Below are 25449 nucleotides of genomic sequence, written 5' to 3'. Positions count from 1 at the left end.
ATTTCGATTTGGCATTTTAAAACACTATCGGTTAGGGTTAAGTGTAAGGATGTCTGTTTTGTTAAACTCTAATGCTTTTAGGTAAAGTTTTAGGCTAGTAGGAAGGTACGTTTTACTCATTAAAACCTCCATCTAAAATTCATCTTATAAACCATGTCTGATTACAACCTCATTTCGCCCGGTTTTGGCACCCCCACTGGACATTTCACTTGGAAACTGCAGCCAAACATGTAATGAAGCACGTAATTTCAGTTTTGCAAAAATGTTGCTTTGCTTATGTAAATTTCATGAGATCAGGCTGTCCATTGAGCAACATTTGTACATGAAACATGAAAATGTCTGGAAAATTATTATTTAAAGCTGAAGCAGGGCTCCAGACTGCGACTAAAATGGTCGCAAATGCGACCAAAAATAATTTATTGCGACTATAATTTAAAATCAAGTCGCCATTGGCGACAGTCGGGTTGTGTGCGTTCATATGCAAAGAACTGAGGGTTTGAACTCAGGAGCTTAGGTTAGCAGTTTGAATCAGATTCACTTTCTCAGTGAATCAGCTGTCAGTGAGCTCACAACTGGGAGTGCAGACATTTCAAAATAAGAGTTCCATGCATATTTCGGGCTTCTTTTCAATTAAAAGTCCCGTATTGTGTACCACTTTTTTTTTCTCCTGGTAATTGTTGATTGGGATTAGAATAGCACAATAAACTGCATCTGGGATTTCATTAAATTTGCACTCTTTTAGTCTCTGTGTTTGGGCCATCTGGTAACAGTAAAAGACTAAGGCAATATTGTAAAACAATTTATATACTGTATATATATATATACATTTAAACTCAGTTTTTCACAATTCCTGACATTTAATCGTAGAAACCATTCCCTGTCTTAGGTCAGTTAGGATCACTACTTTATTTTAAGTAGAGAGAATGATTTATTATAGCTTTTATTTCTTTCATCACATTCCCCGTGGGTAAGAAGTTTACATACACTTTGTTAGTATTTGGTAGCATTGCTATTTAAATAGTTTAATTTGGTTCAAGCGTAGGGTGACCATACATCCTCTTTTTCCTGGACTTGTCCTCTTTTTCGCGTCCGGATGGGATTTCTAAATTTGTGAAAATGTCCGGGATTCAGCTTAAGTTGCATGATGATGAGCATCTGGTCTGATACTTCATTGTGTGTGCGCATATTTGCATTGCTTTAACCCCTCTTTGTAAGTCCCGCCTTCTCGCACAGCAATTGGTCAATTATAAGAGGCTTGCAGCAACTATTGGCCAAATTCCTGCCTGTCAATTTCTCCGCGAACGCGCAAAGCGCTGTTGTGTTCGGCATCAAACAGCTTGACAGTAGCAGCAAATGACAGCTGAGTGGAAACAATGCCCAAACGAAAGTGCAGATTTACAGAAGATTTGCACAAAAAATTCCCATGCTTTCATCCAGGTCGAGATCCATGGGAAGCAGAATGTATGACATGTAAACCTGGCACTTATGTGTCAGTTGCTAATAAAGGTGCAAGTGATTTAGAAGCACACATTAGCTCTGCGAAGCATAAAGGGTCAGCAAAAGGTGAAAGTTCATCAGGTAAATTAACGGACTACTTTTTGCGACCAGGTAAAATTGTTATCACATTGCTTCATTTTCCATGGCCATTCAAAATAATACTAATAGTAAATGAAGGTACACTCATGGCATCAAATATTTTATTTTAGTACATGGACATTCAAAAGAATGTTGGAAATATTTATTTATTTATATATATTTATGTTATGCTAATAGAGTGTCTTTTTCACTGTATTAAAATTTGCATTCATAGTAACACTGTTTTTAACCCTATTATTCCACGCCAATTTTCTGGAGTTTTCAAAGCTGCTTAAAGGCACAGTTAACTTAGTGTATGTAAACTTATGACCCACTGCAATTGTGATATAGTTAATTAAAAGTGGAATAATCTGTCTGTAAACAATTGTTGGAAAAATTACTCATGTCATGCACAAAGTAGATGTCCTAAATGACTTGCCAAAACTATAGTTTGCTAATATTAAATCTGTGGAGTGGTAAAAAAATTAGTTTTAATGACTTCAATGTAAGTGTATGTAAACTTCTGACTTCAACTGTGTGTATATATATATATATATATATATATATATATATATATATATATATATATATGAGATCAAGCTTTTGACACTTAGGACAATTGAGGGACTTGTTCACAACTATTACACAAGGTGAAAACATTCATTGATGCTCAAGAAGACAACAAACTTATATGCATACTATACTTTATGTAATTATCTGCAATGTAGATTGTGAAGAGCAGTATTAAATAAAAAAATATTTTATCTCTTATATTTGTATAAATTATGAAAGGGGTGTGAACATTTATGAGACAAAAGGAATGCAGACCTATCTTCTCAACTATGTACTGTATACTGTTTATTAAACCTCAGATTAATGTGTTATCAGCTGTCTTTTCTTCTGCTTTCTATCTTGTTTCTGAACAGCAATCTAGATCGAGCAATTCTGTGATTTGGTGACCAAAAACAGCCATTTGGCTCCATAATGTTTCAGTTTAGGAGCCAGTGGCTCCTTAGTAATTTTTTTAGTCTGGAGCCCTGTGAAGTATGTAATTGTGTGCCCCTATACACCAATGGATTTGCAAAAATAGACCATTTGTACACATTTCACAAACACTCCCCCCCATATTCCATTGTTAGGATGAACAGATAACCCTGCCCCAAACTCATGCCAATGGTTGAGCCAATATTAGGCTGATTGTGATGCTCATGACATCAACCTGCAAATGGCTGATTTATAGTTGTCTGCATATTTAGCTTGGGTAAGAGAATGTATTTTAACGTTTAAGGAATAAATTACTCTTCTCAGTTTTAAAGCACATTATACCATGATAATGATACAGAGGAGACTGCTTTTGGAAAACTTCTGTTAAGAACCGAGCTCTGACTTCTTAAGAAATTCCCTTCCATTTGGTTGTTCAGTGTAATTTGGTAAACATTTTTTACCGACTTGTGAAGAGATCCTTCTTGGCTGCCATTGGGTCGGAAGGCTCTCTCTTACCTTGGAACAAAATCTGACTGTTTAAAAAGGCCAAGAGTTCCCGGTGGTCACTTTTGAGGGTGCATAGAAAGCCAGCTCTACAAAGGTTGCTTTTATGGCGGCATGAAACTCAAGTGTGTAACAACGGATGCATTGAATTCAATGTAGCGTGTTATAAATATGGCCCAGGGCTCTACAATGTAAATATTTTCACTTCGTGTATATAAATCATCATTCAGTGGAATGGTAGATTCTCCTGCAACTCTTTGTAACTCATCGGGAAGAATTGTCCCCTCAAGAGCTAGTTGACGACATAACTTTTTTAGTTGCTAGATTTATTCATGTGTTCTTTGATGTCATTATGTGCTGTATTTAGTCTCGGCACGTAGGATGAAAAAAAATGGTACCCACTCCTTATACTACCTTTAAGAGCTGCCACATGCAGTGCACTAGTCTTAAGTATCTTAAATCCTGCTGTTTATTCACATATGCTGTATGCCCTTGAGATAATGCATAGATTGAGCCACCAAGGACGACATTAATGCAGTCGGCGCCTGGTGATTTAAGACAACTAAAATAGCCTCACTGGGGGGACATATGAAACCAACATTGTTTAATGTGTTAATGTGGAAATATGGTAGGGTGACTTACTTGGAGGAAGTGGCCCGAGCGAGGGAAAAGCTTTGGAGTGTAGTATGCATGCCAACTGCTTCTTTGCCGTTATATCTGAGATTGTTCCTTATGGATTTTGTGGTGAGAGATTCAAGAAAGTAATTGCAGTAGGATGTCATCTACATGTTGTTTTTTCTTTTCTTGTGTGTGTGTTTTTTTTAGACGTCAAGATAGCAATGCGTAGATATTTGAGAAGAGCTATCGGTGACAGGTTTAGTTGTCTAATTTTGTTGTTTAAAAAAAGATATTTGTCTCCAGGATGACACTAGACCTACAAAATCTTTGCCTTTGTCTTTTGAACTATTAAGGTGAGTCAGCATGCATGCCAGAGGATGTAACTATATAAGGAGCATAAAGTACAAAACCTTAGGTCAGTCTTTTGAGTAGACCTTCAAAATTTATAGTCAGAAACTCTCTCCCACAATGCAAAACTGTTCCCTCCCTGTGCAGTCTATTCAGATCATGTAGCCTATACATGGGAATAAGGTTTTCAGGAGATTTATCTGCACTTTGTAAAAAAAACTACTTTAATAATGTTTCCATCTTTTGAAAAGGGTGTTATATTGCTTTGTTAGCTATCGTAAACACCTGAGGTAATGTTATGCTCTTTGAGCCAAAAATCTGATTTCTAGATTTACATTAGCGCCTTTGGTGGTATCACATACATTTAATTTTGTGGACTTGAGAAATGATTTTCTGTATCATAGTGCAAGAAATAAATGCAAAAAGGCTTACAGCAGTTTTGTTGCCATTTTAATCACTATTGTACTGTATGTAGCTAAACCAACACCCTGTAGTGGTTAAAGACTCAGCTGGAGTTTGCTGTTAAAACTATCTGACTCCACAAGCCTCTAGGTCCCAGTTCTCTTCTGTCTCTCTCGCTACTTCAGCACTTTTCCATCCGTCATTTGGATTATCTATTCATCTTCCCTTTCCCCAGCTTATTTGGATCAAGTTCCACATATATGACTTGGCAATTGTGCATGGATGCTGTAAATGTTACTATCATGTTGCAGCTTAGCACCTTTCAACATGGTAAAGCCTGAGATTTAATGATCTCCATTGAAGTCATGACTTTCATATTCTTATTAGTTTCTTTTTTCAAAAAGGTATAGTGGTGCCTGCTATTGCAATTTAGCCCTGTTTACACTTTGCATTAACTTGCAATCACCATGATATGATCAAGCAGATCGGATCATCAACTAATCAGAACACAGCGCGTTTACATTCGTCCACATTAAGTAGCTTCTGTGTTCAGATAACTGATCGGATCTCTTTTCACCGCAGTAGCATTCTATTATGGCATCCAATACGACCCCCCCACCACCATGCTAACTGTAAACACTAAAACAAGCATTGTGCATATCTCCAGTACCAGTACCAAATCTAAATAAAAGAAATTTGAAATATAGTGACTGCAAAAATCATTCATGTATATAGAAATGTTGGATAATAAGTGTTATGAGAAGTATGAAGATAATCAAGAGCTCTGTCTTTGCTGATACCTGCTGCATTTTCAACGACTGAGTTTGTTTTTTCTGGACTCTATAAGATGAAAACTAGCCAAGTTTAATTTTACCTTTAATGTAGCATGTTCAACTTGAAAAGAAACTTAAATGAGATGCGGTCAAACAGTCATTAATAAAGGAATTTTCAATAAATAAGAGCCTACACAATCAACCTGCACACAAGATATGAAAACAAGCTTACATGCTGATGCTACTGTCCCGAGTCCAGACTGCTTTTTGTAAACAAAGTACAGAATGCGTTGTAAGTTCAGGATTCAATTTATTATCATTCAGCATTTACACACATGTACAAGATATAAAAATATTCACTAAAAGCCCAAGACAGCAACAAAAGAACACTTACAAATGGGAGAAACAGCCAGGTCAACATTAGCGTGCCATTAGCTCTTGGAGAGATGAAGGGTTATAATGATAGTGAGAGGGGTTTGTGTGACTGTGACATCAACCCGTGAATGCTTTAATGATTTAATGGCTAGGTAAGGGATAATGTACAGTCAGCCAGTTGTTATTGCAAAATAAACCCAGACAGGGTGGTCAGTAGTGGTTGACCGATATGGTTTTTTTAATGGCCAATGCTGATGCCGATATCCAGAGAGCAGGGTGGCTGATAGGCGGATACAATGCCGATATATCACACAATTTAATATAATACAAAACAAACATAAAACTGCTAAAAAAATAAATAAATAATAAACTCTTATTTAGCACTATATTTACTCAATTTCACACAAAACTAAAAAATAATATTGTATTTTAAATGGTAGATAGCAGTTTCTTCAGATTTCTGTTTAGTCATCAAATTTTAGTAAATTATTTGAACATAAAGAAATTGTTAATATATTAGGAAGAAGGAAATAACAGTACACACAGTAGTCCAGCAACCATGGATGGCATGTCCATGTTAGCAATTGCATTTACTCAAAAAATATTGAATCAAACCAATTGTACATACAGTGCATAGTGAATAATTATAATTTAATAATTTTTAATTAATTTATAATTAATTATAATTATAATTTAATTTTTTAATTATATTATTATAATTAAGTCAGACATTTACTTATAGCACACGTGAAGTGCTTTTACCTTGGGCTGCATCGGAGAACGTAGGAAGCTGAATTGCTGCCTAATCAGTTAATGGCTTAACTGACATCTGTTTTGAATGAATGGAACTCTTAAGGAAACTGGTCTCCGAACAGTTTAAAAAGCACCTTATTTTCATCATACCTCCGTATACAGCCTCAGGAGGCAGCATTTTCCTGGTTTCGGACGCAGCCTTGAAGTTGAACTCACACGCTCGTGCGGATCCAGCGCGAGCAACAATCTCCTGACATTTTAAATGGCTTGGATCGTGTACTTGGATTGTCACAGACGGACCATCATGATTTGTGAATGAGACGAACTTTTGATCCTGATCCTAAAGTTTTTTATTCTGGCTGATAGAATACGCACTTCAGAGGAAGATATTAGATGAGCGTTCGACGGTGTAGGGCTTTACCGGTTGTTTAGATCAGTGTTACTATCAGAAATAATTAATAATTATTTCTGTAGTTATTAATTAATATTTAAATTAATTAATTGGATCTAACTCATTAAAACCTCATATGGGGCTCCAGTAAATATAGTGTGCTACGTTTAGGAGCAAGTTTGGTTATTAGCAATAATTAATAATTATCAAAGATAATTATTAATTATTAAAATCAATAGAACATTGATGAGAATCAATGTTAGCTTTTTAAAATCCTTTAAATCCTAAAAAAACAATGAATGAAGGTTTGAATCCGAGCACTGACATCCCGTCAGCATGACACAGGTGTATGCAAAGCAAACCAAAACACTTCTCTTTGTAATATAAACAAAGTTTATTTATGCAGTAATATCAATTAATAATTAATACAATGCAGTCAATAAACTTCCGACTTACAACTACAAACTAAACAGTGATATGATTAGATATGGAAATCAAAATAATCCTATAACACATAAGGTGTGTGTGTGTGTGTGTGTGTGTGAGTGTGATTAGTCAGAGAGAGAGAGAGAGAGAGAGATGATTAAGTGACAGCCCTAAAGCCGATTTCGCGATAGTGGGAGAGAAAGCAGCTGTGTCCATCACTCAGAGACGCGGTGGACGGCTCGTAAAAGTCCCACGTTATTTGACTCTTTAATGGATGAACTCAGTTGCTGTCTCACCTGCGATGGCGAAATTGCACAACAGTCCAATCTGGTTGGACCACAATACAGCAAAACAAATTAGTGATAATTAATACCCTGAGTATTAATAATGAGCGGACATGGCGGTCCGTAAACTGTACAAGCAAAAACCTTGAAACACAAGAATAACACACTATAATATTCTATCTCTGCCCAGACATAAACCTCTTACTTGAATCGCATGAGGACACAGGTAGAATGTGTTGTCCTCCGTCCTTTAACTCTGACCTTGTTCCTTGAGGCTCGGGTGATGACGGGAGGCCGTTTCCTCGCTCTGTTGGCGGGTGGTACGGCTGTTGATTCTCGGCGGGCTGGCGGAGAACTCAGAAATGTCGACTTGATTGAAGATGGAAGAGAAATCTTAAATCTCTTCACTTCTGTAGGCAAACGGATGAAGATGCGAATTGCTCGGCGGTCTCCTTCGGATCCGTTAGAGTGTTCGGTTGAACACAGAGTAATTTCAACTCGTCCAGTGAGATGGAGATTGTATGGCCACAGTTTCAAGTCGGACGTTACTTCCTTGTGCCACGAGGTTGCACCTGAGAGCAGCAAAGAGCTACGTCTATATTCGGTGAACAAAGTCGCTGGAAGACAATTCTGTAGGCAAACGGAGGTATTTCAACTCCTGATGATGTCATGTTTGAGGGACGTTCTGTTGTGTGCCTCATCCAATAGGAGTTGAGAGTTCGATCCTTTAGTGAGCAAGGCTTCATGGATTTGTAGTCTGTTTTGGACTCCCTTTGTTTGATTTTGGCATGATTTTTATCAGTAAGATTTACGACTTGGAAGGTGGGGGCTTGAGTTATGTTTTTACAACTGTATTAGGCCTGCCTTTGTCCTCTATCTGAATACATGAGGCCCAACAACGGGAAGAAAACGCTGGATTTTCGTGAGGTTCATGAATGACATCTTTTTAAATGAGATATCTACATATTTACAGACAGTGTATAATAGAAGTTTTATTGATATTTGCCTTTATCATTAAAAAAGATACAGGGAACTGTTGAGGAGAGACTGTTACAATGCGTGCTTCAGAGGAAGATTTATGAGTGCTCCACAGGACGCTGGATCTGCTGAAGTTGTGTGAGGTTGGTTTAAACAAGATATGCGCATATTTGCAGATTTGCAGACGGAATATGATATTAGTTTTATTGATATTTGCCTTTTTTTTGTCATTAACAATTTGTATTGATTCCATACTCAAATTAACACAAACAGTACATGAAAACACGGAATCAACATTTATCAGTATATGCCCCCCCGTCACCCAACATATATCCCAGTGGTCAGACACTGTATAACAACAGACACACATATAAACAGACAGTCCAAAGAAAATACTCGATGACATAAAAAGACATAAAAAAGTAACCAACAAAAAAGAAAAATAAATGAATTAATTTACATATAATTCAGCATATTTAAAACTATAAGTCCCTCTCCACTGCCCCTCCCGAGAGCCCTCCAAAAAGGCCAAATGGCTGCCCCACTTTTTATTAAACAACCCCCGGTTGCCTAGCCTTCTATACGACACCTCCTCAAATCCGCCACCCTGCCCATCTCTGTGTACCACTCCTGAAATGAGGGCTCTCCAGCCGACTTCCATCCTCTAAGGATGACCTGCCTGCCGATCATAACACTGGCTTGGACCCAATATTTTATGTACATATCCCTTATATTAATGACTGCCCCATCACCTAAAATACAGAGTCTGGGGCTAAATGAAATTTGAGTGCCCAATACATCACACATAAAACTCTGAACCCTCAACCAAAATTCTTGGATCATATCACACCATCAAAAAATATGGGTTGTGTCCCCATCTTCTGATTGGCATCGCCAGCTGGTGGGTGTGTCTTTAAGACCAAGCCTATACAATCTAGAGGGGGTCCGATAGAATCTCTAGATGTAGACTTGATGTTTTTTAGAATCCTAGCCCACACTCTCTCCTCCAATACCAAGTTTAAATCTTTCTCCCATAATCTCTTTAGAGAAGTTGAAGCTCCATCCCCCAGACTCTGAATTAGCAGGGAGTAATACACTGATGCCTCATGGCCTTTTCCAAAAAAGAGTAATCACCAGAGTATCTGCCGTTTTAGGGGGTGTATGCTACTCCCAAAAATAATACAAAGCAGGTGGTGCAGCTGTAAATATCTAAAGAATTGAGACCTAGGAATCCTAAAATGTTCAACCATATTTTCAAAGGATCTCAACACTCCACTCTCATATAGGTCTTGGAGCATTTAACCTCCCTCGCAATCCACTCTGACCAGCAGAAAGGGGACTTATTAATACATAACTTTGGGTTCAGCCATATGCCTGAAGCAACATTTAAATAAATGTCTGAATTAAACACTCTGGACGCTTTTGTCCATACCACGTGCAAATGTGAGATAACAGGGTATAACTTAACTTCTCCGGTTAGTTTGATAGAAAGGCTTTGCAATGACGAAATAGGGGCAAGAACTTCCTGTTCAATACAAAACCAGGGAGGGGCTCTCTCAGGTGGAAGTGACCAATGAGCCAAATGTCTGAGACCGAATGCATAATAATAAAACAAATTCTTGGGTAGGCCTAGCCCACCTTTGTCAGTCGGCCTATGCAACTTACTGAAATGTAATCTGGGACGTTTACCATTCCAAATGAAGGACTTTGCTATGCTATCAAATTGCTTGAAATAAGAGAGGGGGACATCTATAGGGAGAGAATGCAGCAGGTAGTTGAATTTTGGAATACAATTCATTTTAATAACATTAACCTTCCCAATCATAGATACATGTAATGAAGCCCACCTGCCCACATTGCTCGAAAACCTTTTTATTAAAGGGTCAAAATTAACACAAACATTTCCTGGGAATAAAATACACAAATACTTAATGCCCTGTTTGGGCCACTGGAAGGCACCCGGCTGAAAAGCTGTTACGGGGCAGTACACTGTCAGAGCCAAAGCTTTGGATTTAGACCAATTAACTCTGTATCCTGAGAACTTAGAAAAGGAATTAATAATTCTGTGGAGGCAAGGCATAGATCTAGTGGGGTCGGAGATGAATAATAAAATATCATCTGCGTAAAGCAAAAGCTTATGCGCCACACCTCCCACCACCACCCCTGGAAAATCATCCTCCTTTCTTATCGTGGCTGCTAATGATTCCAGGGCAAGATAGAACAATAAAGAGGGCAACCCTGCCTGGTGCCCCTATCCAGAGTAAAATAATCTGAAATTAATCCATTTGTTTGTACCGCCGCTACCAGGTGTCTATAAAGTAACTTAATCCATCCAATAAAAGTATTCTTGAACCCATACATTTCCAAAATCTTAAAAAGATAATCCCATTATACCATATCAAATGCCTTTTCGGCGTCAAGTGAGATGGCAGCGACCGGAGTCTGATCATTCGCCTCTGACCACATGATATTGATGAAACGCCTAATGCTATCAGAAGAGCTACGGCCCCGAATAAACACCACCTGATCAATATGTATAAAAAGTGTCATAACTTTACTTAATTGGTTAGCCAAAATGTTTGACAATATTTTAACATCTAGCTGGATCAGGGAAATTGGACGGTAACTCTTACACTCATTTGGATCTTCGCCCTTTTTAAGAATCAGACTTATCCGGGCTTGTGTCATGGTTGGCGGAAGCTTTCCATTCTTTAATAGTTCTGTATAAACTTCTAGCAAAAGTGGAGCCAGTTCTGTAGCATAAGATCTAAAAAACTCAGCGGCAAAGCCATCTGGCCCCAGAGCCTTGCCTGTACGCAAGGCCTTAATTACCTCGCCAAGCTCCTCCAAGGTTGTCTCAGAATCAAGAGAATTATTTTGCTCAGTTGTCAGTTTAGGAAGTTCTAATGGTTCCACAAAGATTCTAATATCCTCTTCAGTAGACGAAGACGTGAAACTATAGAGATCAAGATAGAATTCTTTAAAAGCATTATTAATATCAATGGCCAAGGTAAATATTTCACCACCAGCAGATTTCACTGAGGGAATGGTAGAAAAAGACTCTTTCTGTTTTATATATCTAGCTAGATGTTTCCCTGCCTTGTCCCCCGACTCAAAGTATGACTGTCTTTCCCTGAATAGCCAAAACTCCACCTTCTGTGACAAAATAGTATTATATCTGTTTTTGGGTCAATTTTCTGATGCCATTAGACGATATTTGGCGCTTCAGCTCTGCCTCTGCACTTTTAATATTCCCTTCAAATTCCACGAGTTCTTGTGCTTTGGATTTTTTGGTGAATGTGGCATACTGTATAATCCGGCCCCTAAAAACTGCCTTAAGTGCCTCACAAGCCATGCCCACAGCATTAAAGGGATACATTAAAGCGCCAACTATATGATTTCTTTTTCTCCGTATGTGGCAACACCTCTAAGCACACCTGGGCGAGATCTGAGACAAAAATGTTTCTAATTGAGCAATCAGCAACAGATGAAATGAGGGACTTAGATATTTAAAAGAAAATCTATTCTAGAGTAAATCTTATGGACTGATGAAAAAAATGTATAGTCCCTACCAGATGGGTTCAAAAGTCTCCAAATATCTGTAAGACCAAGATTTTTACACATCCTGTGAAGTGTCACTGTTGCACTAGGGGGCTTGCACATTTTTGCTTCACTATGATCAAGGACTGAGTCCATCAAAAGATTAAAGTCTCCTCCCAGTGTTATATCATGAGGGGTGCCAGCAGCTTGCAACATCCTTTCAAGATCTATAAAAAAGCCCTGATCATCAATGTTATGTGCATAAATATTAGCCAAAATAAGACTTTGTCCCTGAATTTCAGCTAAAACAATAATGACTCTTTCTAATTTATCTTTAATTTGTTTGAGACATTTGAATTGTAGATGTTCACTTATCAGTGTAATGACTCCCCTGCTCTTACTCGAGCCAGCACTATAAAAAAAAAATGCCCACCCCATATCTTTCAAAATGTATCAGCTTCCTGTGGAGAAATGTGCATTTCTTGAAGAAACACTATATCATATTTCTTATGCTTAAGAAGATAAATAACCTTCCTTCTTTTTATGGGGTGCCCCAACTCATTCACATTCCACGTGGAGAGAGACAATCCACTCATATTAACGTTTGACATTTTGACATATAAGAAAAAATAGATAGTGTGTCAAAGACAAGATTATAAAGACCACATTCCAACATTAGTGCAACAATCAAACCCCAAACATCCATTAGAAAAAAAAAGAAAAAAAAAAAGAAAAAGAAAAACGTGCGCATTAACCCCGCGCACGACAGTGCCAACTGGCGTCCATCCCTCCAAACTCAAACAGTCCATGCACGCCTACGAGAGCCCCCGCAACAACCTTGCTGTTGGATTGCTCAAGCCCGGTGTTTCTATAAAAATTTTGTGTGACAGAATTACACAGCAAAAGTTAATCTATAAGGGGGCTTTCGCACTGGGCACGTTTGCTGTGGTCCGATTCCAAGTGCGATTGTTCCCGGTGCCCCCCGCAGCGTTGGTCTGGTTTCACACTCACTTGATTCTATTGAACCCGGTCCATTTGCATTCATCTTACGTCATCACAAACACGCATGGAGAACACAACGTGACTCATCATACTTTTTGTTTTTTTGTTATTTTGGTGCCATTATGCACAGCAAAGTGAACGACAACTGCGTATATGTGCTCTTCATGGTGTAACTCATCAGATGTCCTGGGGAAGGTGGCTTGCTGCTGCTCGCAAACTGCGTTTTTTGAGGAGACAGCTGATTGCAAGGAATTCATTTGCATCTTTGTGTACACTGCACGCTTACGCTCGTGTCCAAGGTTAAGTTATTGCCACTGCCATCTCCTATTATACCCTGTATTTATAACCTATAAAAGTGTTTATATATAGTATTTATAAGGTGTATAGATGGATAGATAGACAGACAGACAGACAGGTAGACAGACAGTATTTATAGTGTTGATTGTACTTGTATGTCATTGTGGTGTCATTTCTTTTTTGGGACTTTCAGGAATGTGTGGATCCTCGTGTGTTGTCGAAACTAATCATGTCGTCATTGGCTAAAACGCATGCGCAGGTTACTTTACTTCCTGAACGAGTGCGCACCCGAGTCCAAGTTGCTTTCACATTCACGCGAATCGCACTACAGTTTCATTGGAACTGAACTCAGACCACATCCTACAGGTAGTCTCGGGTTCGGTACTGCGGTGCTCTTCCCCCGGTCCGCATGACAGCTTTCACATTACCAATTTTTCATGCGAACCGTGCTGTTTCGAACTAAGCTGCCAGTGTGAAAGCACCCTAAAACAAACTCCAGCCAATAGGCAGAATAAACACAAAGAACGTGTAGATTCGGTCCACTCGGCTGCAACATGAGTGCAAGCAAATGACTTACTCACTCCAACGACTTTGCCAGAAATACTACACAAAATAAAATCCAGCCGATAGGCGGACTAAGCACAAAGAGTGTATAGATTCATCCACAAAACCGTCCTGAAGGTGTGTTGCTCTACAAAATAAACTCCAGCCGCTAGGTGGAACCAGCACAAAAGGAGTGTGCTGATTCTTCAAACAGTCAAGCGAATGTTCAGTGAGCCGGTTCACTCAGCTGCAATGTGAGTACTACAAGATGACTTACTCACTCCAGTGACTTTGCCAGAAATACTTCACTAAATAAACTCCAGCCGATTAGGGTTGCAGCGGTATACCGGTTTCACGGTATACCACTGTATGAAAATTGACGGTTATCATACCATGTACATTTGCTTATCTACGGTATTGAGAAAATAAATGCAATCAGATGGAGAATCTCACCTGCACATACGCATCTCCTTTCCTCCTCGACTGGCTGTCAGACTCAACAGCAACTTGCCCCACACACACATGTAGCAGAGAAAATGTCAGAGAGAAGCGAGGCGAGGGGGTCTGACATAAGTGAGTGTGTGTGTAAGTTAAATGAGTGTTTCTCAGCTGGTGGGTCACGACCCAAAATTGAGTCGCAGTTCTATTTGGACTGGGTCGCGGACAGCAGGGAAAGAACAATGCCATGGTTCTCCCATTGAAGATATTTCGGCGGCCGTCCAAGTGATAGCCTATTTAGGACTGTCGAGGCAGATTTAATGATAATCTCGCAATCAGCTAAAGGCTTCTTATCTGCACTTTCGCACGAGTGTAACGGAACCAGCTCGTGCTAATGATCTGCTCTGCTCTCTGGCGTGCAACGCAGAGTGCAGACCTCAAAACTGATGTGACCAATTTCAATTCTAGTGAGACTTTCCTAGTTTAAAGCATTACAGAGGAAAGTTAAGCCAAACCCATCAAACAGTAGGCAGTCCTGACATGACAAACAGCACTATGGAGGAAAAGAGCAACACTGTGGTATGCGCAAATTCTTTTTTTTTTCATTACACATCATCACCTTTACAAAATTGTCACGATTTTACATGAGTAAAAGTAACTGTTATATTTTGACAAAATGTTATAGTTTCATATGAAATAATCTAAAGGTAGAATCTATTAGACCTCATTTTATATCAACAGTGGCAGTTGTAGTTAAAGTTTCAGGAAGTGTTTCAGCTAGTATTTATTTTTTCATAAATATTATAATTTGTTATTATTATTACTGTTATTTAAGACTAGCTACACTGACCTAACCATGGTAATGAGGAGCCTTTCCTCCTGTATAATATGTATGTTCTGGTTGAATTATGTTTGAAATTAGAAACAAATGGGATAATAATGGGCTCATGTAAGTAAATATGCTCTTCAATTTTTAAAAGGGGGGAGAGAAAACTTCCTGTTGATTTTGTAGTTGACATCAACAACAAAAATAATATCACTTGATGCATGTCCTTATACTTGAAAACCATGAACAAAATTGTGCAACATAAAAGGAAATGCGACCCAGGATACATTAAATACAAGTTACGTTTTTACTACGCCTCTTGATTTCCAATGTAAAATCTGGGTCTTGAAGCAAAACCAGTTGAGAACCATTGAGTTAAAGGTACAGAGAGGAGCAGTCTGGCGGCACTGTCGCCCACCTACAGTATATGTTAATTGTTAATAATCATAGGACATTACTTTAAAAGCTCACACAGCTGATGTAATTTTTTATTTAGTAGTTAATTTAACATGCAATGCTAACATGTAAACAAACATGCTTTAGTTATATAACATGTTATAGTTACATGCTATATTTTTTATCATGTTTATAATTCAGTTAATTATAATAATTCTGTTAGCTTTCTTATTTATTCTATTTTCAAAAGGTTCAAAACTTTTTTTACACATACTTCCATAAAAAAAAAAAAAAAAAAAATTGTTTCAAGTTTCAATTATAATAAAGTGTTCGTTCAACCAAAAAAAAAAAAAAAAACAACCAAAAAAAAAAAAAAAAACCTTCTGTTTTCACTCTTTTAAGGGTCATTGTAACTGATAATAATAATTGTGTAATACCGTATATACCGTGATACCGTGAAACCGTGATATATTCTGAGATGGTTATCGTACCGTGAAAATCTCATACCGTTGCAACCCTAAAGCCGATAGGTGGACTAAGCACAAAGAGTGTGTAGATTCATCCACAAAACCATCCTGAAGGTGTGTTGCTCTACAAAATAAATTCCAGCCACTAGGCGGAACCAGCATAAAAAGAGCGTGCTGATTCTTCAAACAGTCAAGCGAATGTTCAGTGAGCCGGTTCACTTGGCTGCAACGTGGAATGCAGGACATGCAGGACATGAAGGACATTGCTTGCTGTGAGCATGTGAATGTTTTATGGCCATCCTTAGCATCTATTCTCAATTTGGCTGGGAATATGACTGGTAGTTAGGACTGCAACTAATGATTATTTTGATAATCGACTAATCTAACAATTATTAGAACGATTATTCTACAATTCTGCCATTATTGCAACAATTAATAATTAGCTCTTAACGGACTATTCAGCTTGTGCCCTGACTTAATAGGTTACATTAAACATGTTTGCTAACAATAAAGAGGACAAAATAATCTTATAAAAATGCCTCTAAATGACATTCACTGAATTAAAGGAAAAAAAAGTTTTTATTTAGTTTAATTCAGGAAAAAATTCACTGCAAATCCTATTGTTATCAAGTATTTTTGTCTTGTTTTCCATTTAAAATTGTCTAAAAATCCTTAAAACAAGATACATTTACTTGAGAAGCAACATATAAGATATTTAGACTTGCTTTAAGAGAATGTAACTTAAATAAAAGTGTAATTTTCACTTTGTTATACTTCTGCAAGTGCAGTAAAGACAAATATACTTATATTCAAGATATATTCTCTAAAAGCAAGTCTAAATATCTTATATGCTACTTCTCGGGTGAATGCATCTTTTTTTAAAGGATTTTTAAATATTGTAAAATATTTGTATTTTTTATTTGTATTTTTAATCCCCTTTTTCTACCAATTTGGAATGCCCAATTCCCACTACTTAGTAGGTCCTCGTGGTGGCGCGGTTACTCACCTCAATCCGGGTGGCGGAGGACAAGTCTCAGTTGCCTCCGCTTCTGAGACCGTCAATCCGCGCATCTTATCACGTTCCGCAGTATAGCTGCTGAAGTAAATGTACGTTGTCTTAAATGAGTTTTAGGTATTATTTTTGGAAACAAGCCAAAAAACAAACAAATCAAAAACATATTTTGTTGCAGTGTATAATGGAGCGAAAACTGCCCTCTCTCACATTTCTGTTCTCTTCAATCTACCTTTAACTCACAAAAAACAAACTCTCTCATTAATAAAGCTGCGTATTGCCAATTTTGTTCACAATGAGAAATGCACATATATATGACCCATATATTATGATTCAAAAAGTCGTGAGCCATCACGTTATAATCTAGCTGTATTAAGCTGGAGTGCTCGAGGGACGAGGGACGAGCGTCCCCGTGACAGAGTGTGCATCAGCCGGGTACAGTTTCAATCTCTCCCCCTTAGATTATGACACTTTGCGCAACTCATATAAATGGCTCTGACCGCACAAAGAATTGCCAGTTTCAGAGTTTGTAGTTATGTACATGACCTGCTTCCTAATTATTTGAACTTAAATAAAGGATGTATTAAAGATATAACGGTGAGGTGTTTCCTTTAAAGACACTCTGACATGCAAGTTTTGCTTCAGTGGAACAGCAGCTCTGGCTCTGCTGTATTTCACAACGAGAGTGCTTCTGTATTTACTTATTTTGTATTTCTGCATCATAATTCGCTCATACTTTGCTATCTACATCACCTGAAGCTGTTTGGAAAGTTTGGAGTGTGTCTGGACTGTGAGCTGTGTAATTCTTCCTCTCCTCATTCAGGCGCGAACTGCAGTGCTGCTCTCGCGCTTCATCATTAGAGTTTAATTGGATCTCATGCTACGTTTAATGAGATCAAACTACTATCCCACAACGAACATTTTTTTCTAAAAATGTTTAATGTCGACGTTGTCGATAACGTCAACTAATAGTTTCAGCCCTACTAGTAGTTGACATGTCTCAAGAAATTTTTTTTTAAAACATAATAATGAAAAAAGTCAGAATATCGGCAGATTTATCGGCCTCTGCGATATATCGGTCAACCACTAGTGATCAGGACCCCGATGTGAAGCAGAAGGGTCTTCTATTACCCTGAAGGGGTTTATTTTGTGATAACAACCGGCTGACTGTACATTATCCATCTTATTACATGGCATGTAATAATTTGAGTTTAGATTACACTTACATCCGTCCCCGACTACCTCGGCCTTAGGACAAGAAGATCAGAACACATTCTGATCACAGACACATTTACACTTTTTCAATGTGTATGTGGACAACGTCGCAATTTAATGCAAAGTGCAAATGGGGCCTATTACTATTGCGCATACTTGATGTTAGAAATTGAGGAATAGCCTAACCCTTAAGCATTTCCAAAGTTTAACCACTAACCCAAACTTTAACCTAACCATGATTTCAATAGGAAAATAACTTACCACGGAAGAAGGAAAACATTGGGGTTTGGAATGACATACATACATTGACATATAGTACATCAGTCGTTTGTATTGCATAATTAAATATGAAATGAGTAACCAAATTTGTTCACAGATGTTTCCTTTCTTAAAATAAAGTGTTGGAAAGTAGGCTAGCCAAAATTTGATGCCTGTATTGTCGATTTAAAATTCTGTTTGTTGATTGGTTGGTCTCAGTGGCAATAAAAGTCATACCTTTTTGTACGAGCCAAGTCATGCGATATCTTATGATTTCGCCATCTCTACGAATTATTATGAGTTGTCATGAGACTATGTTGTGATTTCCCTTGATTTCCATTGAAGGAGAGATCCAGGTCATATCTAGGAACCACTCAGAACACCTTAAAAACCACATAACAACAGGCTAAATGCCCTAGTATTGTTGCAGAAACTTTTGCCCGAACAAGCACCACTCAAATTTTTTTCAAGAAAGTCCATTTTACTTTTTTTTCCATTCAGCCTTTCCATTCAGCCGAGAGACTCTTGCGTGAATTACTTTCAATGATCAGTACAATGTGTTCTGGAATTGCATCAACATCTCTGCTGAGAGCACATCCAAGCAGAGCGTGTGAATTTGTGTCATAGGGTGTCCAGGGCCATCACGGATTTCAAAGTGCTTTGTGCACATGTTCCTGACAGCAGTAGTGATGAGTAACTCACTGAGCGAACATGAGAAATTCCAGCCAACAGAACAGCCTGCACAGATCATCCGGGCCTTATAAATGAGCTTGAATACATTTTACTGCCCAACTTTACAGAAAGAAAAGGAATGTTTAATGGCTAAAATATTAGTGTGAGTGAATCAGGGATATCCAAAAGCCCCTTTATTCTTTATATTTTCTTGGCTGTGTTAGTTTCAGAGACATTACATGCACATATATCACATCCATACAGATCTAGATTCCTCCATAGTTGTCTGAAGGAGTGTAATGGCAGATGTTCCTCTTAAGCACCAGAAAAGCAAACTCGGATAGTTCAGCAGATGAATAGCGCCCTGTTAGGTCGAGAGTTATTATATCATAAAAAAAAAGATGTAAAAAAAAAAAAGACCGTGTTTGGTCTCCATACTCTTTGAATATTTTCACACATAGCTAGTACAGTCATGTTTGCCTGCGAAAGTTTGATTTATGTTTGATTGGATTTAACACAAGGTTGAAGTTTGGCAACTTTATTTCAGATCAGATCCTTAAATATTGATTGTTTAAACAGCATTGTGATGTGTAGAACGTAATTTTAGTCAATTATTTGGCTATAAGTTTTTATTTTATTTTTTGTTATGTTCTTTTTTATGCAAATTCCTCTTATCTACCTTGATTTCGATAACGTTGCAGTTGCAGTGTGTAATGTCTTCACTAACTTATTGCTGCACTAATTGCACCAAATGGAATAGCAAAAATATTGATTGTTTTTAAATTGGTCTTTCATTTTTATCTGTAATTTTCCTCATGACCAAGATGAATCTCAACCTGGAACTTATGGGAACCTAGCTTTTGGCTGCAGTTCCTTTGACCGCTTCTGTGTCTGTGTGTTTTTCACACAACCATGGAAAAATCAGGTACCTAGATGTCCAAGTTTAGATCAGTGCTGTCCTCAGGAGCATTAGATGTGTAGGAAGGGGTTGTGGAGATAGAATTGGGTTGTAAATGTCACCTTGTAAAAGCCTGCAAACAGACAAAGGTCAGAGGTTAAACGACAACCAGCCTGTAAAAAGCAGCACCACAGAGAGGCCAATGTTTGCCATGTGAAAGACAGACGATCTATGAAGGAAGAGCCAAAACACTAGAAGAAGAGTGAACATTAGCAAAATGTTAACAAACATTAACAAATCCTTTGGGAGTTGAGAAGAGCTGGGTGATATATTGAATATTTATGATATATTTGTGATGATGTTTTCAGAGATATGAAATGAAGTAACAGTGAATTTTGCAATGACCTTAATGTGCTTTCATATCAAGAATGGATTAACAAAATTTCAATTTCAGTAAAGTGGTTAAAAAAAAAAAAAATCAGTAATTTGTTTGCATTTCTTGGAACGTTTGTGGCATTTTATGTATTAAAATGTTGAATTTAATTTAAAAAATGTATATGTTGGTAAAAATGGCATATTATAATAGGCAAATTAATAAGAAAAGTATACAGTAGTAATTTATACAATTATAATAAATTCTTAATAATTAGAATAAGGTACTGTTATATGATTAAAATCGTTATTTTTTGTGTTCATTAAGTGAAAAACAATTAGTATAAAATGCCTTGATTATTTATAAATAGATTTTTTTTTCTGGTTACTCCATCGAACATTTGCTTGAAAAAAAATGGCATTTTGATCCAAGTTATGGTTGCTTTACCATTTTTAAACCATTTAAGAGCAAAAACATACATACAGTAAACATATATATATATATATATATATATATATACACACACATACACACTACCGGTCAAAAGTTTTGAAACACTTGACTGAAATGTTTCTCATGATCTTAAAGATCTTTTGATCTGAAGGCGGATGCTTAAATTATGAAATTAGTTTTGTAGACAAAAATATAATTGTGCCACCATATTAATTTATGTCATTATAAAACTAAAATGTAATTAAAAAAAAAACAGTTTTTGAAATTGATGATTTAGACTAAATAATAAATAAAAGCAGCCAATACGTGCCCAACATAGATGGGAACTCCTTCAGTACTGTTTAAAAAACATCCCAGGGTGATACCTCAAGAAGTTGGTTGAGAAAATGTCAAGAGTACAAGTCTGCAAATTCTAGGCAAAGTGTGGCCACTTTGAAGATGCTAAAATATAACACAGTTTTGATTTATTTTGGATTTTGTTTAGTCGCAACATAATTCCCATAGTTCCATTTATGTTATTCCATAGTTTTGATGACTTTACTATTATACTAAAATGTGAAAAAAATTATAATAAAGAATAAGTGTTTCAAAACAAATATATATATTAATTTTGCAGTGGTCTCTTAATTTATATATATAAATATAATCGATCAACTAATTAGCCCTTTTTGGTGAATCCCACCTGCAAAATCCTAAAACTTTATTTCCAGGTTTAATTTATGTTTTGAATAGACTCCGGTTTTTGAACCACACGATGTGGGTTTATGTTTTCTTTTTTAATCGTTTAATGTAATTTTGAGTGTGACCATGGTTTAAGGAGGGTGTACTGGGTTGGAAATCTTAAGGATTAATAGTCGTGTTTTCCTTTTTACATCACATGTTGTTCTGAAAGCAAAAAGAAACAAATGAAACATGGAATGTAGGCTGTCATCCATGAAGGCTGACCGAAGCAAAGCCGGCGTGTTTACTCGCGTGATTAACAAAAAGTGAAGCGCTGCCGGCTCGTGATGCATGAATGGCTTTCACGCGCTGCACAAGTCTGTTGGGTATACTGCATTCTCGTTACATTTTTACTTTATGTTCAGCCTCCCATTCAGCTCGTGAAAACACGCTGCTTCATCAAGATGTAGATTGGAATGCAGGTGTGGCATTTCATATAAATAAAATAGTCTGCTCCTCTCTCACCGTTGCTGGTGTGCCAGTGGTTACTTCTCTGCATGATTTTGAAAAATGTATGACATAATATAAAAATATTTAAGATTCTACACAAAAAAACTAATTTTATGCAAAAGGATCTGTTTTCTTTCATTAAAGGACATGCAATTAGTTACTGACCCCTGATATATACTGTATATATATATTAGAATGATATGCATTGAATATTGATTATAATATAATATAATTTGATAATATATAATATAATTTTTATACTGAAATACTAGAAATAGTTTTTTTATGTTGGACAAATGAGCAAGTGTGTGCCTTAATATTAGTGGCCTTAGTACCACAGGTTCCTTGTCTCCTGCTGCCTCCATATAGCTGTGAGATTACCCATAGTGCACCATGCACCACTTAACACCCAATGGTGTTTTCAGTTATTTTAGTGTGTGTTTGCTGTCAGATGTGGTGTTAAATGGCGTGAGGGGTGAGTGGCAACATGAATAGAGTGGCAGTTTGAATAGATATGTAAAGAGTCTTGAGAGGATGGGGCCCATTGCTAGCATGCAGATGAGTCCTTAGTTCTTTTGAACTGAGGGTGTTAGCATTTTTGTCCATTCAAGATTAAGAAGAACGTAGTTGATCAGAGAGCTGTGATGAAGGACAGAAGAGGAAAACATGTATGAAATGTGCCATTTGTGGAATAAAAAGGAAGATTAAAGATGCCCTCAATCTTTGTGAAGTCTTTGAGGGAAATTAATTTTAAGTTCAAATGGTGCATGCTTGTAGCCCTCTAAGATCTTTGCTGGATTTGTTTTGAGGAGGAGTGGTTTAGAAAGAGCTCAGATTCAAAGTGTCCTTCATTCACATATCGCAGTCACAGTTCAACCACAAGATCAAAAGAAAATAATAACAATATATTATAATTTACATTTACATATAATTTACAGAATGAACATTGTTTTGTTTTTTCGCATTGTGACATAGTGTTATACATAGTGTAAGCACATTTTCACCCCAGATTTCTATTACCATAATGATGCAGTATAGCAAAGACAAAGACAAATTAAATAGCAATTAGTTTTTAATAATTAGTAAATAAATGTAATAAATTATAATACAATAATTCTAATATTGAATTGTATATAAATAGTAAAGTAATCTTAGATAAATATTAATTATTTATAATTAATAATTATAATATAATTATCTAATATTTTTTAAATGATTGTTTACATATTATTGCATTGAGAATGTGGGGAAAATGTGCTTTATTATTATGAAAATAGTATTACAATGCAAAAATTCTTAATGGTACAAAAATTGACTTTGTTTAATTATATCCTAATATAATTGCTTCTTTTATTTCCATTTGATTTTGTGGTGGATTATGACCTGAACATGTTCTTGACAGGTTTCCTGTGATTCACTCTTTCATTACACTCAAAAATTAAAAAGTTCTCTTGTGAAGGCTACTGTATATTTTTTTTCTTTTCTGCATGCCGGTACGTCTCGCACACGGTCAAGCACTCTAGCCTTTGGAAATATATGACTGCGAGCTCCTACGGAGGCATTCACCATCCAGACGTGGACTGTCTACGTGTATAGGAAAACTGGGCTACATGCAGACAGTATGACAAAATTTGCATGACACGCACTCTATGATTACGTAGCGGCACATGGAAAACCAAAGTATACTTTGGCCTTGAGAAGCAAACCTACTTGGAACTCTTAGTAAGTATTATTGTGGTAGATTCAACATTGATCCTTTTTGTAATTAGTTTGACACCACTTACATTCGGCTGATATGTCCTTTACTGAAATAGGCATTAACCTCAGTCAGTACCATTGTGCTCTTTATGACTAGCTTGGACATTTCTGAACCAGGAGGCCCCATTCTTAGTTTCCACAGGGACATAAAGTCAGGTCACCCCAGCATAGGACCGCTCAACCCAGCGTTGGGTCTCCACCCTTGTCCTCTAATGACTAAGATGTCACAGCACGTCATGTTTGGCGTGGAATGTATCACAAGGTTGTCTTGTGTTATTTCTGTCTTAGTCCGACAGTCTGGTGCAGAGGTGTCGGCTTGTTTACTGTGGGCAGTATCACATGGTGTGTGGCATCTAAAGACAAGAAGCAGGCCTTTGTCAAGGACTTTATTGGATTTGTGCCCCTGTCTATTTTGTATATGAAGGAGAGCAAGCAGAGGCATACATGAATATTCGTCCCAGCTGAGAGCTGCATTCCAATGCATGTCTTAAAAGGGTCATAACATGCTTCTGGTTTCTGCTTCTGTTGTAGCCGAACACATGATGAAATGGACAGCTCTGTTGTGTGTATATTTGTGTTAGAAAGAAAGCCATTGGGAGGGTGCTGTACAAGTAGAGCCCTGTTTTCTTGTCTTCAAGATTATAATGATGAGTAACTAGTAATAGACTTGGAATGTGTAACTAGTATTGGTCGACGATATACCGTCGAGGCCGGTAAAGCGGTCGATATTTGTTTTTGTTAAATAATCTGCATTGGCGGATACATTTTCCCATTTTGCCGATTAGTTTTTCAAGCCACGAGGGTGCCAGTTTGCTTGTGAAGGAGCCGTCTGAGACATGTAAAAAAACAATCACAAATCGTTTTGTAGTTATGTGCCATCGTGTTACTACAATAAAAGACCATGTGCAACACAGTCTCATTTAAACAGTCCTGCGTATCACAGCTGCGACAGACGATACAAGCAGGAACTAAAATTTCTCTTAACTGGCCAATCAGTTCAATTTATGCCAAAAAGTGGCTGATTAATCAGCCTCTGTTCCTTTCAGCTCAAAATGGAGCTTCATGATGCTGGCTATCAAAGAGTTGCTCAGTCTCCTGTAAATCTAGCGTGCATTCTGTTCAGCAGGCTTTTTCCTATTCGTATGGCAATGGTAATAATATAGCATCTAAAAGGTTTAGGGAGAGGCAGGTGTAATTAAAGCTAATTGTCTTTCCAATCAATCACTAGCCTTGTGTAAACATATCAGTAACAATAGTCTCGGGTTGCCTTGCCAGCTACTCTCACAGTCAGACCCTCTTAACCCACCACACAAGCTGCCCACCCCCAAAGCCTCTCTAATTAACTACCCTCAATTAAATGCTAATAGGCTGATTAACAGATCCTCGTCGTGAAGTAATAGGCAGTCGTTTCCTTCTAGTTCCCTTCTGTAATGCAGGCCAGACCCCGGGTCTGTTAATCACAGCCTACTTTGAGTGCCCCCAACAGGACCCAGCAAAACATAGCCTGTTCAAGTCATGGAAGTGTGATGGATGTTGAATAAGAACATGTCTGCATTATGGCTAAGGATTGTGTCAGCAATCTGTAATGTTAAATGGGATTTTTGCTACCACAGAATGCCCTCTGCGGTAAATCCACTCATTGACCTTTGTGAGGCTTTCAACTCGTGGCTCTGGATATCACTATAAATCAATAGGAATGGCCAAATCAGTGTTTAATTTT

At 37.4% G+C, this 25449-nt stretch overlaps 1 protein-coding gene across 1 annotated transcript in view; it reads left to right on the top strand.

The window, feature by feature from the left end:
- Positions 1-25449, top strand: part of LOC127449104 (E3 ubiquitin-protein ligase PDZRN3-B-like) — a 165019-nt gene that overhangs the window by 11187 nt on the left and 128383 nt on the right. The gene's annotated exons all lie outside the window — the stretch shown is intronic.

This window comes from Myxocyprinus asiaticus, chromosome 12 (assembly GCF_019703515.2).
Source record: "Myxocyprinus asiaticus isolate MX2 ecotype Aquarium Trade chromosome 12, UBuf_Myxa_2, whole genome shotgun sequence".
Classification (NCBI taxonomy): domain Eukaryota; kingdom Metazoa; phylum Chordata; class Actinopteri; order Cypriniformes; family Catostomidae; genus Myxocyprinus; species Myxocyprinus asiaticus.
The sequence above is the reverse complement of the archived record's forward strand: the minus strand, read 5'-3'. Positions and strand labels throughout refer to the sequence as shown.